Consider the following 14,965-nt stretch of genomic DNA (forward strand, 5'->3'; position numbering starts at 1 on the left):
CAGTCTGGGCGACAGAGTGAGACTCCAACTCAAAAAAATAAAAATAAAAAATAAATAAAAATAAAACCTTTTTCTAGAGATGAGGTTTCACTGTGGCCCAGGTTTATCTTGAACTCCTGAGCTCAAGCAATCCTCCCTCCTCAGCCTCCCAAAGTGTTGGGATTACAGACTTGAGCCACCACTCCCAGCCCTGCCTTGATCTTTTAAATAGCAGCATATTACTTCATTATAGTCGCACGTTTACATTATTTCTGTTCTTTTGCTCTTACTATAAATATTGTAGTGAATGACCTTGAACATATGTCATGTTGCATATCCACCTATTCATTAATTCAACACATTTATTGAGCACCTACTCTATGCTGGGCAGCATTCCGGGTGCTAGAGATAAAACAGTGAACAAAAAGTCCCTGCCTTCAGCCGGGCTCGGTGGCTCAGCCTGTAATCCCGCGCCTTTGGGAGGCTGAGGTGAGTAGATTGCCTGAGCCCGCGGGTTCGAGACCCGCCTGGATAGCGAGACCTCATCTCTACAATAAATCAAAAAATTATCTGGGCGTGGTAGCACATGCCTGTAATTCCGGCTACTTGGAAGGCTGAGGCGGAAGGATCACGGGAGCCCAGCAGGTCGAGGCTGCGGTGGCCAGGAGCGGCCACTGCACTCCAGTCTAGGCAACAGAGTGAGACTCCAACTCAAAAAATAAAAAAATAAAGATATAGATCACAATAGTATGATCTTGGGCTCCATAATAGAAGCACAGGTTCTAGGCAAAGGCAGGTGATGGTCCTACCCTTTCAGGTGCCCTGTCTGAAGAGGTCTTTGGACAAAGAGCAAAACTACCTCAGAGGCACATAACCAAGATGATGACTAGGCTATAAATCAAGTCATATAAGAAACGGCAATGGAGCTAGAGGCTTTGAACCTAGAGCAGACCACTGTCTATGATTATCATGGCAATGCGACTAGCAAATCCAGCACCTATGATAGAGGTTCTGAGAAGCCCAGTGTCAGGTCATGGGACTCTTTTCAAGGTACAGCTGCCTGGAGGTGAAATGGCTTGCTCTGTGAAGAAGTGAGCTCCTCATCACTAGGATATACAAATCAGAACTGAATGACCACCTGCCAGAAAGACCAGGGGTTAGGCCAGATGTCTTTCAAAACTCCTTCCAGTCCTGAGAGCCCATCATTCTACAAGACCACAAGGAATCTGAAAATTCCTTATTTTACAGATGAAAAAAGGGGATGGGTCATTGACATGCAGTGAGCACCTACTTTGTCTCAGGCGCTTCAATACATACAACCTGATTTGAAAGGACAAGGACCACAGAGGTTGGATGATTCACCTAAGGCTGCACAGCAATCTAGAACTGGAACCCAGGTTTACAAATCTAAACTCCCTCCACGGAATCTCCTGTGCCTGTTGAATAAACACATGTTCGTTGCGTGTCTGTTTCATACTTACCCTGAATGGACACTAATGTGGACAAGAAAAGTACATTATATGCAGGTTGTCCATAAAGTCACAAGGTCTTTGCTCTGCAGAAGGTCACTGCCTAGTGGGCAAGTACATGTACCATCCCCTCATTGCTTGACTTGGTGTGAATGGCGCCCCCTGGAGTTGTGCAATGTGATAGGCCTGGTTAGACCAATAACAAAACAGGAAGCAATTTAGTAAGTGCTAATTGTGCACAAAGTGCCATGGGAACACAGAAGGCATGATTCATTCTACCAGGGAAGGGAATCCAGGAAGGCTGCCCAGAAGAGGTAACACCTGAACAGGGCCTTGAAGGATATATAAAAGAACAAAAGGCAGAAGAAGATAATGTATCTATTCATCTCACAAAAATTTATGGAACCACTCCCAGTTGGCAGGAACAGATGGAGACTTCACAGTCCAGTAGGAGAAATAGACAAACCACTAATAATTGTCACAATCGTGGAAACATGTTCACAGTACAAAAGTGACAATAACTCCCGGAGAAAGCGCCTGAAGAAGTCATAGCTGAGATTTCTGAAAGATAATAAGAAATTCTCCAGGCTGATAATAAAGGAGTTGGGAGGAAGGGAAAAGCATTCCTAGCAAAGGGAATGGCATGTGCAAAGTTTCTGAGTCTTGAAAGATCCTTTTGTCATCAGGCACCCACAGCAGACCTGAAAGGCCTGAGTGTAACATGTGGGAGTGGTGGGCAACCAGGCAGGAGGTGGAGTTGACATACAGGCTTTTGGGCAAGACCTACCAGGTTTCCGGATGAATGGGGAAGCGGCACTGGTGAGCTTCGAGATAGACAGTAGGTTTAGCAACCTTCTCTTCAGAGCAGCACCCCAGATTGAGAGCTGGAAAAGTGTGAGCCACAAATCCCCAGCTCCTCCCACTGTGCCCAGCACTGCAGAGCTGAGAGTCTCCACCGGCTCTCCAGTCACACCACTGCGACCCCAACTAATCCAGCCTCCTGGCCCATCTGACACACACTTCCACTTAACATTTTGTTAGCGACTCTATAAACGAGCTCTCCCTGACCTTCAATCCCTGGCTAATTGCTGGTTTCATGTACAAGACTAGCTTAATTTTACGTGATAATTACCTGAGAGTGGCAATACATATGGCATTGCATGTTCGAAATGTCAGGCCTGGAAAACTATGAAGTGGCTGTAGTCAGGGGCAAAGGGAGGAGATAGCTGGGGGCCACGAGGGGAGACACAAAACACCCAGCACAGAGAACTGGGGCCCTGACCACAGTGGGGCCCAGAATCCTCTACTGGCACAGTGCACCGAGGGGCCCAGATCAAAGGAGCAGCACGTGATTTTCTCAGTCACACATGCACACATGCACAACTTGGAGAAATAGACCAGGTCAGAGGCGTGGCTCACACATGCTCCCAGTCATCCTTTCGACAAAGGCTCGCTGAACCCAGACTATGTGCCAGGCAGTGTGTAGGCACTTGCACTGGCTTCAAACCCCACCCCACCAGGAGGGGGATGTAAAAACATGAGGAGACATATTTGGGTTGTCACAATTATTTGGGGTATGTGGCAGGCACTGAATAAGCAAGGAACGCAAAATGGGCTGCACAGTTTAATTCAATAAAGAATCAGCCACCCCAAATGCCTGTGGTGGCCCCGCTGACACACCCTGTTGAGAAGCCTCACAGCTAAGGAAGGGCCACAGCCAAAAAGAAGCGGAGTGGCCTCCATTATCTTGGAACTTACAGTTGAAGAAGGGCATTGACAAGGGATTGTAACATATGAGAGGAGAGTAATAAAAGGGAGCTCAGGAACATGCAGCAGATGAGCTGGCAGAGGCCAGGGTTCAGAAAAGACTTCCTTTAAAAAGTGCTGTCTTAGGATGCTGAGGTCGGGGAATCACTTGAGCCCAGGATGTTGAGGCTACAGTGAGCTATGATTGCACCACTGCACTCCAACCTGGGCGACACAGCAAGATTCTGTCCCTAAAAAAAAAAAGTAAATAAAAAAAATGTTTTAGGTGCTGTGAAAGAACTAAGCCAACACTTCGGGAGGCAGAGGCGAGACGATTGTATGAGCCCAGGGGTTTGAGACCAGACAGACACAATAGGACTAAAATGACATGATCCCATTTACATAAAGTACAAGTACCTCATCAAATTCATAGAAGCAGAAGTAGAATAGTGGTTGCCAGGGACTGGGGGAGGGAAGAATGAGGAGTTACTGCTTAATGAGTACAGGGTTTCAGTTTGGAATGATGAGAAAGTTCTGAAGATGAAGATGTTGATAGTTGTACACCAATGTCAAATGTACGTAATGCCACAGAACTATAACTTAAAATGATGAGAATGGTCAATTTTATGTTATGCATATTTTGCCACAATTTTTTTTTTCTTTTGAGTTGGAGTCTCACTCTGTTGCCCAGACTGGGAGCGGCCACCGCAGCCTCGACCTGCTGGGCTCCAGCAATCCTTCCGCCTCAGCCTTCCAAGTAGCTGGAACTACAGGCGCACGCTACCACGCCCAGCTAATTTTTTGATTTATTGTAGAGATGAGGTCTTGCCAAGTTGCCCAGGCGGGTCTCAAACCCGCGGACTCAGGCAATCCACTCACCTCAGCCTCCCAAGGCGCGGGATTACAGGCTGAGTCACTGAGCCCGGCTCACAACTTTTTTTTTCAGTCAGGGTCTTACTCTGTCACCCAGACTAGAGAGCAGTGCCACAATTATGGCTCATTGCAGCCTCAAATTCCTGGGCTCAGGTGATCCTCCTGCCTCAGCCTCCTGAGTAGCTGGGACTACAGGTACCACCCCCAGTTAATTATTTTTATTTTTATTTTTGTAGAGACAAGGTCTCACTATATTGCCCAGGCTGGCCACATTTTTTTTTTTTTTTAAGTTGGGGGTCTCACTCTGTCACTCAGGCTGGAGTGCAATTGCATGCTCACTGTCACCTCAGCCTCAGTCTCAGGCTATCCTTCCACCTCAGCTTTCCAAGTAGCTGGAACTACAGGCATGTGCCACCACACCTGGCTAATTCTTTAATTTATTGTAGAGATGAGGTCTCACCAAGTTGCCCAGGCTGGTGTCGAACCCCTGAACTCAGGCAATCCTCTTGCCTTGGCCTCCCAAAGTGCTGGGATTACAGGCTTGAGCCACTGTGCCTGGGCCATGGTCACAATTTGTATTTATTTTTATTTTTTATTTTCCTGCCTCTGCCCCCACAATTTTTAAAAGTGGCATTGCAGCTGCATTCTGAAGGATGGGCAGGACACAACTCATTTATTCATTCACTACACAATAGTTGAGCAGCACCGGTAACACACAGACTTGGAAGAATTTCTATCTTCTGCATCCCTGGTTGGATGAATGAGGCAAGGTCTCTGCCTCACAGTTACTTCCATCCAGAAGGCAAAAGAGACACATCTCTCTAGTAAACAGTTGCATGAGTCCAAAGAGCAGGAACAATAGAACTCAGCAGAAACACGCCAGGTGGGAGGCAGTGTACCAGGAGGTCGCAGGGGGTGAATGCTCTGTGGAGGAGAGGCCGAGACACGATTCTGAGAGGCAGGCAGCCCTTGGACAGGCTGAGGTGGGTGTTCGAGGCATTCTAGAAACTGCCTCTGTCCCCAAAGCACCTTGGGGAAAGGAGCTGTTTATTAAAGAAAGGAAGACCTGCTGTATTCCGCCACACTCCCAGTGCCTAGAACCGTGCTTGGCATGAAGGTGAATTAATACAGAATGGTGTCAGTGTATCTCTGCACCACGGGCCACACACCTGTGTGCCCGCATGCTCAGGTGCATTTTTTTCCTCATCACTCCAGGGAACAGAGCAAGGCAGTCAGGGCCCAGGGCGCTATGGTGGGACAGGGGAGCACAGGCAATAGAGAAAGGGTGCCCCTTGCCACCTGGGAGCACCCTTCCATGGGAGGCGCCTGTGCCACACACTCAAATGCACACAGTCCACAGGATCAGGTAAGAGGCACAAACCCCAGATGAAGGTGAGTTTATAAACCCCTTTAGCCTCCTCACCCATGGAATTGTGGACTCCTGAGCTGTGTTGGAGTAAATTACTTGCTTAATGAGATTTCAATTAACAAAAACAAATTAAAACCACTTTGGTAATTAAACTGTTGTGAACCTCGCCAGCAGCTCTCCCTCAGACCTCAGATTTCCATGGGGAAGGATTTGGAGATGGGGGTCCACCTGGACCTGGGCAGCAGTGCTGCCGGGGCCTAAGCAGAGCAAGGAGCTCCTGCCTTGGGAATTCCACCCCAGGAGCCACAGCTTCTGGAAGCCCAAGGTGGATGGGAGGGAGAGGGAAGTACAAGGCTGGCAAAGAAGTTGCTAAACTTCTATTCAAATCGTGGCCTTGCAACCTAGAGCACATTCATTAATCTGTCTGAGCCTCAGTTTCCTCATCTGCAAAGTGGAGATAATAATAGTACCTACATCACTAGGTTGTGGAAAGGTTAGATGAATGAATGCATGTAAGGATTTAGAATCAGGCCTATCCCACAGCAAGGAAACTTAACTCACTTGAGTGCTATAGGGGACTTTTCCAGCCTGGCAATTTGCATTGAACCCCAAACACCTCCAGGGCAGCCCTGTTTCTCTGAATTAGGCGAATGAGGCTCTACTGTAGAGGGTCCTATGAAGGTGAGGCTTCTCCAAGTTCTGTCCCACCCAGGGTCCCATCTCTTACCACCAGAGCCAGAAGCTCAAAACTGGGAACAAATACTCCTGCCCCTGGGTTACAATATCACTTCCATTCCCCACATGAGTGACCTAGAGAGGTAAGTAGTGCTGGCATCACTGGCCTAATTCTACAGACAAAAACGACTTCATGACTTACCTCGTGGTTGGAAGAAAGGAGAAGCCATGCCCGGTGCAACCCGAATACGAAGAACCCACCCTCACATCCACTGCTGATGGAGCCTTTCTGGAGAGCTCAAAACTGAACAGCTGTATAAAACATTCAAAAGATTAAGATTTGAGATGAATTTTTGGTGTGTTTTTAAAGTTTGTAGCACTTATACTTTTGAAGTCATTGAAGCAAAAAGTACACTAAGCCTTTTGGGACTGCTATATATTTGTTATATACATTTCCTTTATATATAATATGTTTTATTTATAGATAAGATAGAGATATGGATATAAACATAGATGATATAGATATATACATGCACATACATACACAAACACCTACCAAATGTTGTTTTTCTCTGTAGTGGTAGAAATTACAGATGGTTTTGTTTGACGTGTTCATTCGTGTATGCAAGCAACAAATTCGTGTATGCAAGCAACAAATATTTTTAGCATCCATGAAGTACCACAATGGACAAGACAGACGTGATCTCCACCTTCAGGAGACTTGTAGCCTGTTGATGGAGAGGGACACTGGACATGAAACAATAAGGTGAGAGCTCTAGAAGAAGAAGGACAGGGCCTTGGAAGCCTATTACAGAAGGAGGCAATGGTGGGGGAAGGGGCTATCCACAATAAACATTTATTTATTTTATAACTGGACTAAAATTAAAACAATTTCTATATTTTTAAATGAATCTCAAGGGTCCTGTAACTAGTTAGTAACAGAACTGAAGGTAGACCCAAAGCCTTCTGGCTCACAGGCGGTTTTTGTTTTTGTTTTTTTAAATACCATGGGAGGTTTGAACAGCATCCCAATCTTGAGTAAAAAAATCTCAAAAAAAAATCTCAAAGGAGATGTCTGACAAGGCATCTCATGCCAGATAGAGAAGGTATCCCCATTTACACACACCATGCCAGATGGAGGAGGTCTTGTGCATACATGCACACAAACACACACCCCATGCCAGATGGGACCAGGTATCTTACCACCTCTCTCCTCAGAGGAGGAGTCCCCAACATTGCTTGGTCTCAGTGGCCTCAGTCTCCCAGCCAGCTGCCCTCTAATGCTGTTTCAACCCATCCCATCTCTGTCTATCATCGGGCCAAGGGGAGACCATCTCAACACCCAGAACCTCCCACTGCCGGCTCCCTCCCATCCTTGGGAAGTGCTAATCCTGCAGGGCCCTTTTCCTGCAGACCCCTGTGCCCTGGGGAAGGTGAGGGAGGTACCACCTCTAAGCACCCAACCTCGGTGAAGGTTACTGAAGCTGTGGTGCCCTCCACCCTGAGATGCCACCTGACATGATGTGTGTTCCTCCTCTCCCTTCTCCAGACTTTGGATATCATCTTTTGTGCTGACTTCAGACAATCAAGGGAGGAGGACACAGAGTTGTACTTTCCAAGTAGCTGGCAACCCTTAATCAATGTTAATTGGCTCTAATTAGCATATGTTAATTAATGATATTTACTACAAATTAAAGGTATGAGTGCTCCCAGAGGGTTTCCTGTTCATCCAATTAGTGCCAATTAGTTGCAATTAACACGTGTAAATGAGATTCCATTGAACCCAAAACAAACAGCCCAGAATCTCTCAGATTTCCCCCTGCACCTTTTCAGCCAGCCAAGGGGGGAAGGGGAGTTTAAAGTGTGGGAGGTGAGGAAGTGAGGGGAGAGGGAGCTAGAAAAATACTCCTGGGCTGACCTCCTGCAGCACGATGCTGGCTCTTCAAGCACTGGGAATGAGAGGTGGCAAGGCCAAGTTGGGCCAAGCAAGCTCCTGGGTGTGCCTGGCTGCCCTTGGCTGCCCTCAGAAGGGCCCTGACCTTGAGATGCTCCTGAGGGCTGAGGCCATCCCTTGGGCATCCCTGAACCTACCAGGGCTTAACCCAGTGCATGGCATATAATAGGTTCTCAGTAAAAGTTGGCTGAATTAAAAGTTGGTTCCAGCCAGGCATGGTGGCTCATGCCTGTAATCCCAACACTTGAGAGGCGGAAGTGAGAGGAATGCCTGAGCCCAGGGTTTGAGACCAGCCTGGGCAATTTGGCAAGATCTCATCTCTACAGTAAATTTTAAAAATTAGCCAGGTGTGGTAGTGTGCACCAATAGTCCCAGCAATTTGAGAGGCTCAGGCGGAAGGATCGTTTGAGCTCAGCAGTTCAAGGCTGTGGTAGCTATGAGTGTGCCACTGTACTCCAGCTTGGGCGACAGAGTGAGACTCTGACTCAAAAAAAAAAAAAGTTGATTCCTTTGTATCAAGGTCCAATATCTTTAAATGTATAAAAGTAAAGACTATACTGATTTTTTTTAAATACAATGTACTCTTCTCTGTAAGTTCTCCCCAAGGAGTACACCAAGGAGAAAGACAGTATTTGCCTTGATGCCATAATTTTAATATAATCTGTATATGTCTACAGAGATTTTACTTCACTGCTACTGTTGCCATTTCTAACTTTATTTCTTTTTTTTACTCAACTACTATCTGAGACCCAAACCTATGTCGTGGACAGAGAAACAGCCAGAGGAAGCTACCGTGAACAATAAAACGCTGCCCCAAATTCTCCACCACACAAAACCTTCTGTGAAACTGTGGTGTAAGATACAGCTACCAATAACCTGTTTACTCCTACTCCTAACTTTTGCTACACCAAACTTTTCCATATAAAATTGACATTCATTATTTTAATATATTGATTGTTCACAGCATGCCAGGCACTGTTCCCGGGTCTGGGGATACAATAGTGAACAAAACATCTGTGAACCCTGGCCCTCAATACTCCTGTGAGTATTATTATCCTCCCTGCTGGGGTTTTTATTTATCTAGAGTCAGAGAGAATTTGGTTCATATCCCAGTCCTGCTACTGAGCAACTGCGAATGAAGGCTATTTAATCTCCTGGGCCTCTGTTTATTTATCTGTAACACGGGTATAATAATACTGTCTTAGCCAGGCTCGGTGGCTCAGCCTGTAATCCCGCGCCTTTGGGAGGCTGAGGTGAGTGGATTGCCTGAGCCCACGGGTCCGAGACCCGCCTGGGCAGGCGAGACCTCATCTCTACAATAAAATTAAAAAATTAGCCGAGTGTGGTAGCGCGCACCTGTAATTCCGGCTACTCGGAAGGCTGAGGCGGAAGGACCACCGGAGCCCAGCAGGTCAAGGCTGCGGTGGCCGGGAGCGGCCACTGCACTCCAGTCTGGGTGACAGAGTGAAACTCCAACTAAAAAAAGATAAATTAATAATAATAATAATACTGTCTCATAGTTTGGCTGGGCATGGTGGCTTACGCCTGTAATTCCAGCACTTTGAGAGGCTGAGGCAGGAGGATTGCCTGAGCCCAGGAATTCAAGACCAGTTTAGGCAACATAGTGAGACCTCATCTCTGGGAAAAAAAAAAAAATTAATTTAGCCAAACCTGGTGGTGCATGCCTGTAGTCCCAGCTACTTGGGAGGCTGAGGTAGAAGAATTGCCTGAGTCCAGGAGGTCAAAGCTGCAGTGAGCCATGATTGTGCCACTGCACTCCAGCCTGGGTGATAGAGTGAGACCCCGACTTAAGTAATAATAATAATACCTAACTCACAGTCATATTACTGGGACGATTGTGCTCTTTCCTTTTCCCCATTCCTTGATGTGGAATATTTTGGAGTTAAGCCACAAGGAAGGTAGGAAAGAAGGAGGTAAAAGCCAGCCACTCATTCTGAACCCACCAAGGAAAGTGTGATGAAGTCATCCCCTCTACACCTGGATGAGCTCTTCAGGTTGACCACAATGGTCCTCCTACTGTGCTACAGAGTTACAAAGCTATTGCACAACCAGCCCCCCACCAAATTCTCATCACAGGGCAGAAAGGAAGTGGATTTAGAAAGGGGAAGTGGTTCCCAGGTCCCATGGGGCTGGAGCCCAGACCTTGGACTCCTCCTAGCATGTCCTCCTTCATCCATGTGGCCTTTCTGAGTGATGAGAGATGGAACTGGGGTCCAGAAAGGTCACCCAACTGACCAGAAGCAGGGATTGTCTCACTCATGCCAAGAGCCAAGACGGACCTTTGCACATCAAGGTTCCAGGGCTCCTTCAGCAGGGCGAGCTTGCCTCCAGGTAGGAGCTCACAGCATTCCACCACCTCAACACTGCTCCCACCCATGGGACCTCGCGCAGGGTGTTGGATCAATTCAAATTGCCTTGGTGTCCCCTTCTATAAAGTAAGGGAGTGTGCAGAGATGACTTTTGGACCTGACATTCCAAGATTTTGGAAGCCCTCTGTAGAGTTCTGGTCCCCTTCTATAGGATATGCCCCGACATTCTCAGCTGACGGGCAGTCACAGAAAGCATTGGTTTTCCTCTTTCTTTAGGGATCTCCCCCATCTGTGGAGGCCTCATGGGTCCCACCCACACTCAGTGCTTTCTCAGTGAATTCTACATCATCTTCCACCCTCACCCTGATCTTCTCTTGGATAGTAATGAGCCACCAGACATGGTCTCCAAGAGATCTAGTTCAGAAAAAGTTCTCCCTTACTCTGATCAGACCAAAGTCGATTTGGAGGCCAGAGGAAGGAATGGAGCAGATGGTGTTTAATAAAAAGCACTCACCGGGTCATCTACAGGGAGGTGGCATGCAGCTGTGGACTGGACATCTATACTGGGACCTCTTGGGGCTCAGTATTTCTTTCCTACCACCGCACCCCATCCCAGGGCCAGTGGGGCATGGTGGGTAAGGGGGTCTGGGAGCAAGTGGAAAAGACCCTCTTTTGACTACCCTTCCAGTAAAAAATAAAACCACTACCCCATGCTAAGACGTTTACTTGAGTTATTTCCACTTGGAGGAAGTAGCATTTGCTCTGTTTTCATCTCCAGGTGTCATGGGCATCTTGGGCTGAGTCTGGCAAGCTTTGAGACTGATGATTAGCCAATTTGGGCCACAAAAGATAGAGCAGGAAGGTTGCAATAAATGATGAGGAAAGTGTTGCCTGCTGTGTACCCCCAACCAGCAGACACACACACACACACACACACACACACACACACACACACACACACACACACTGCACTCCTCTCCTCTCTGTTAGCAAGATGAAGGCTGGCACCACCAGCCTGGGCAGAGGATAGATTAGATCTGGGGAGAAGAGGCTGCCACTAAGAAGGCTGGGTGTGGCCAGATGTGGTGGCTTGTATCTGTAATCACAACACTTTGAGAGGTTGAAGTGGGAGGACTGGTTGAGCTCAAGAGTTCAAGATCAGCCTGAGCAACATAGCAAGACCTCGTCTTTATGAAAAAAAATAAAAATAAAAAAATTACCTGGCCATAGTGGCATGTGCCTGTAATCCCAGCTACCTGGGAGGCTGAGGCAGAAGGCTCACCTGAGCCCAGGAGGTCAGGGCTGTGGCAGCCGTGATTCTGCCACTGTACTCCATCCTGGGCAACAGAGTGAGACCTTGACTCAAAAATAAAAAAAAATTTAAAAGGCCAGACACGGTGGCTCACGCCTATAATTCCAGCACTTTAGGATGCCAAAATGAGAGGATTGCCTGAGCCCACATGTTTGAGACCAACCTGGGCAACTTGGCAAGACCTCATCTCTACAATAAATAAATTAAAAAATTAGCTGAATTGCCTGAGCCCGCGGATTTGAGACCCACCTGGGCAACTTGGCGAGACCTCATCTCTACAATAAATCAAAAATTAGCTGGGCATGGTAGCGCATGCCTGTAGTTCCAGCTACTTGGAAGGCTGAGGCGGAAGGATTACCTGAGTCCAGCAGGTTGTGGTGGCCAGGAGCATGACATTACACTCCAGTCTGGGCGACAGAGTGACTCCAACTAAAAAAAAAAAAAATTAGCTGGGCATGGTGGCATGCACCTGTAATTCCAGCTACTTGGAAAACTGAGGCGGAAGGATCGCCTGAGCCCACGAGGTCAAGGCTGCGGTGGCAGTGATCATGTCACTCCAGCCTGGACAACAGAGTGAGACTCCAACTCAGAAAAAAAAAAGGCTATTTTTTAAAAAAAGGAAAGAAAATAAAAGAAAGGCTGGGTGTAAAAAAGCCAGGGATACCAAGAAGAGCAAATTCTCAGTTTCAAGGACATGAACATTGTCTCCAAACAGTCAATTCTGGGTACCCAGGAAGCTTTATGATAGAGAAAAGGGACACTGGTGAAGTGTCTGTTTTTTATTCCATTAATGCCTCTTGAGAAGTGATATCTCTCTAAAGCCAAAGTTCCTGAGATGAGGCTTAACATGACCACTTTGGAAGAAAAAAAGTCCTGGGCTCCAGGAATGTAACAACAGAAAATAATTAAGGTCTAATAAGGTCAGTGTTCCACCTTAACACCTTTTCAGTTCCAGTTAAAACCTCTACTAATTTGCCAAGAAAAACCAGCCTCACTTGGGTCTTATTATTTGAATCACGTCCTGTCTCTTAATTTAAACAAGAGACTCACATAAGGATTTTTTTTTTTTATCTTAAATTACAATGCCGACTTTCTTCCAGTTGATTACGGTATATGACTCTCTGTTGGAAGGCCATTATTTTTTGCTATGATTTACAAAGCATTTAAAGTGAAATCAATGTAATAAATATCGAAGTATTGTAATAGATAATTCCATATATTTAACCAGAGACACAGCACCGCCCTGGTTTGGGCAGTCAGGAGGGGGGGATGGGTGGAGGGGCCACCTGGTATCTACTCTTTTCTTCTATACTCACTGAGCCAGGATCCCCTGAGCCCTGCCTAAGTCTCTGCACACTGGACTTGGGGGCTGTGGGGATTATGGGGTGCCCAGGATGTGTCTTCCGGGAGCCATGGACTGTTTGAAGAAATCCCCCTGCAACAGCCTGCTAGTAAGCCCTGGAGGCCAGTGTGGGCAGGAGGCCACCACCAGCATCATGTAAGGAGCGTGATGGGGAGGAGTTCGACTAAGGGAGGACAGGGAGGGGGCAGGTCAGGAAAGGTCTTCCCTAGCCTCTCCACCTTTCTTCTCCCCCTGCTTAATTCCTCCCCTCCCTCCCCTCCTTTATCCTCCTCTCATTCCTGTCTCTTCTCTCTCTGGACTGAGCTATCTCTAGACTTGTGGCTGCTGCCAGCACTTGCTGGACTCTCAACACAAACAGCCACGGTGAGCGGGGAGGTGGTGCCCAGTCTCCATCCACCCTCTGTACCTCTCCACCATGGCTCCCGGAAGACACATCCTGGGCACCTCATAATCCCCACAGCCCCCATGTCCAGTGTGCAGAGCCTTAGGCAGGGCTCAGGGGATCCTGGCTCAATGAATATAGAAGAAAAGAGAAGATACTACGTGGCCCCTCCACCCATCCCCCCCTCCTGACTGCCCAAACCAGGGCGGTGCTGTGTCTCTGGTTAAATATATGGAATTATCTATTACAATACTTCAATATTTATTACATTGATTTCACTCGTGCTCACTGCCAGGTACAGACGCTACAACAGTGTCTGTGATGCAGGTCAAACATGCCTGTCTGGGGGCAGGGTTCCTACCTGTGACCCCTGCATCTCCAGAAGGATGTAAGAGCAGTTCCTCTCCAGCTACCCCAGGATCTGCTGCCCCATGGTGAGCACCTCATCCCTCTTCTTCTGGCCTCAGAGTTTGGCACATGGATCACACAGCGGTTCCCGGGCAGCTCTGTTCCCAGGTTCCCTGCTCGATTCAGAAACTCATGCCCACCAGCGGGACGGCACACATGGGCCTCCAGCCCATGGGTTGGCCCGATAACACACCTCCAGTGCAGAGCATGTGCTCTGGCGGCAGAGTTGTTTTTTTGAGCACCGTGGGGACCCTAATAAGGGCATTGTGGACCAAATACACATGCACACACTCCTAGCGGATCCCAAAGACAGAAGATGTATCGTCCCTCGCCTTCCCACCCCAGGCCTGAACTCAAGCCCCAAGTCCCTAGCTCTGAACAGATTTCATCATAAATCCCAGGAGGGGACGGCGCAGAGGGAAAAGGAGCAGAGGAAGGAGATTTACAGCAAACTTACTTTCTGACACCTCTTTGGCCCATCCTATCAAATAACAATATCACCAGATAAATCACAGAGTCTCAGGGGAGCTTACCCTTGTCCTTGTAAGGTCATTGGAGGGAGTCGAGGGGCCACGGTCAGATCCACCCAGCTGGGTTCTCCATGACAACATCAATCCAGCTGGCATGAGGGGCTTTCAGATCTCATCCCTGGGATATGTATGGGGGGGGGGGTGATAGAAATAGAATAGGAGAGAAGAGCATTTGCTATCATCACCCAAGCGAAAGGATGGCATAAGGGATTCCTCACAGGCTTTCAGCAAATCCCAGCTCAAATTCCTAGCTGTGTGACCTTGGGCAAGTTGCTTAACCTCTCTGGGCCTTGGTTTATTTCTCTGTAAATGCAGGACATAGTGTATCCACTTGATAGGATTTGTGTACAGATTTATTGAGAATAATGTATGCCAAAGCTGACATATAGTAAGTATTTGGAATATGGGAACTATCATAGCCACAAGCGTTTTTCCTTACCTAGGATACAAAACACTGTGGCAATGTTCCCAGCAGAGGGAATCAAATGCGGGGCCCTCCAAAGAGAGACACTACACTGCCCCCTTCTCTGGGGCTGCTGTCTCAGCCTTAGTCTTCAAGGTTAGAAAAGCAGAGC

At 47.5% G+C, this 14,965-nt stretch overlaps 1 long non-coding RNA gene across 1 annotated transcript; it reads right to left on the bottom strand.

Moving 5' to 3' along the window:
• Positions 1-6,332: 6,332 nt before the first annotated feature.
• LOC103269370 lies at positions 6,333-14,473 on the bottom strand. Its single transcript, XR_504874.1, has 3 exons — positions 14,394-14,473; positions 6,668-6,839; positions 6,333-6,423 (listed from the first exon to the last, which is right to left on the bottom strand). It is a non-coding gene; the product is annotated as an uncharacterized LOC103269370 (long non-coding RNA).
• Positions 14,474-14,965: the final 492 nt, after the last annotated feature.

Source organism: Carlito syrichta, unplaced genomic scaffold (genome assembly GCF_000164805.1).
Source record: "Carlito syrichta isolate Samal-C Ts95f unplaced genomic scaffold, Tarsius_syrichta-2.0.1 Scaffold309200, whole genome shotgun sequence".
Taxonomy (NCBI): domain Eukaryota; kingdom Metazoa; phylum Chordata; class Mammalia; order Primates; family Tarsiidae; genus Carlito; species Carlito syrichta.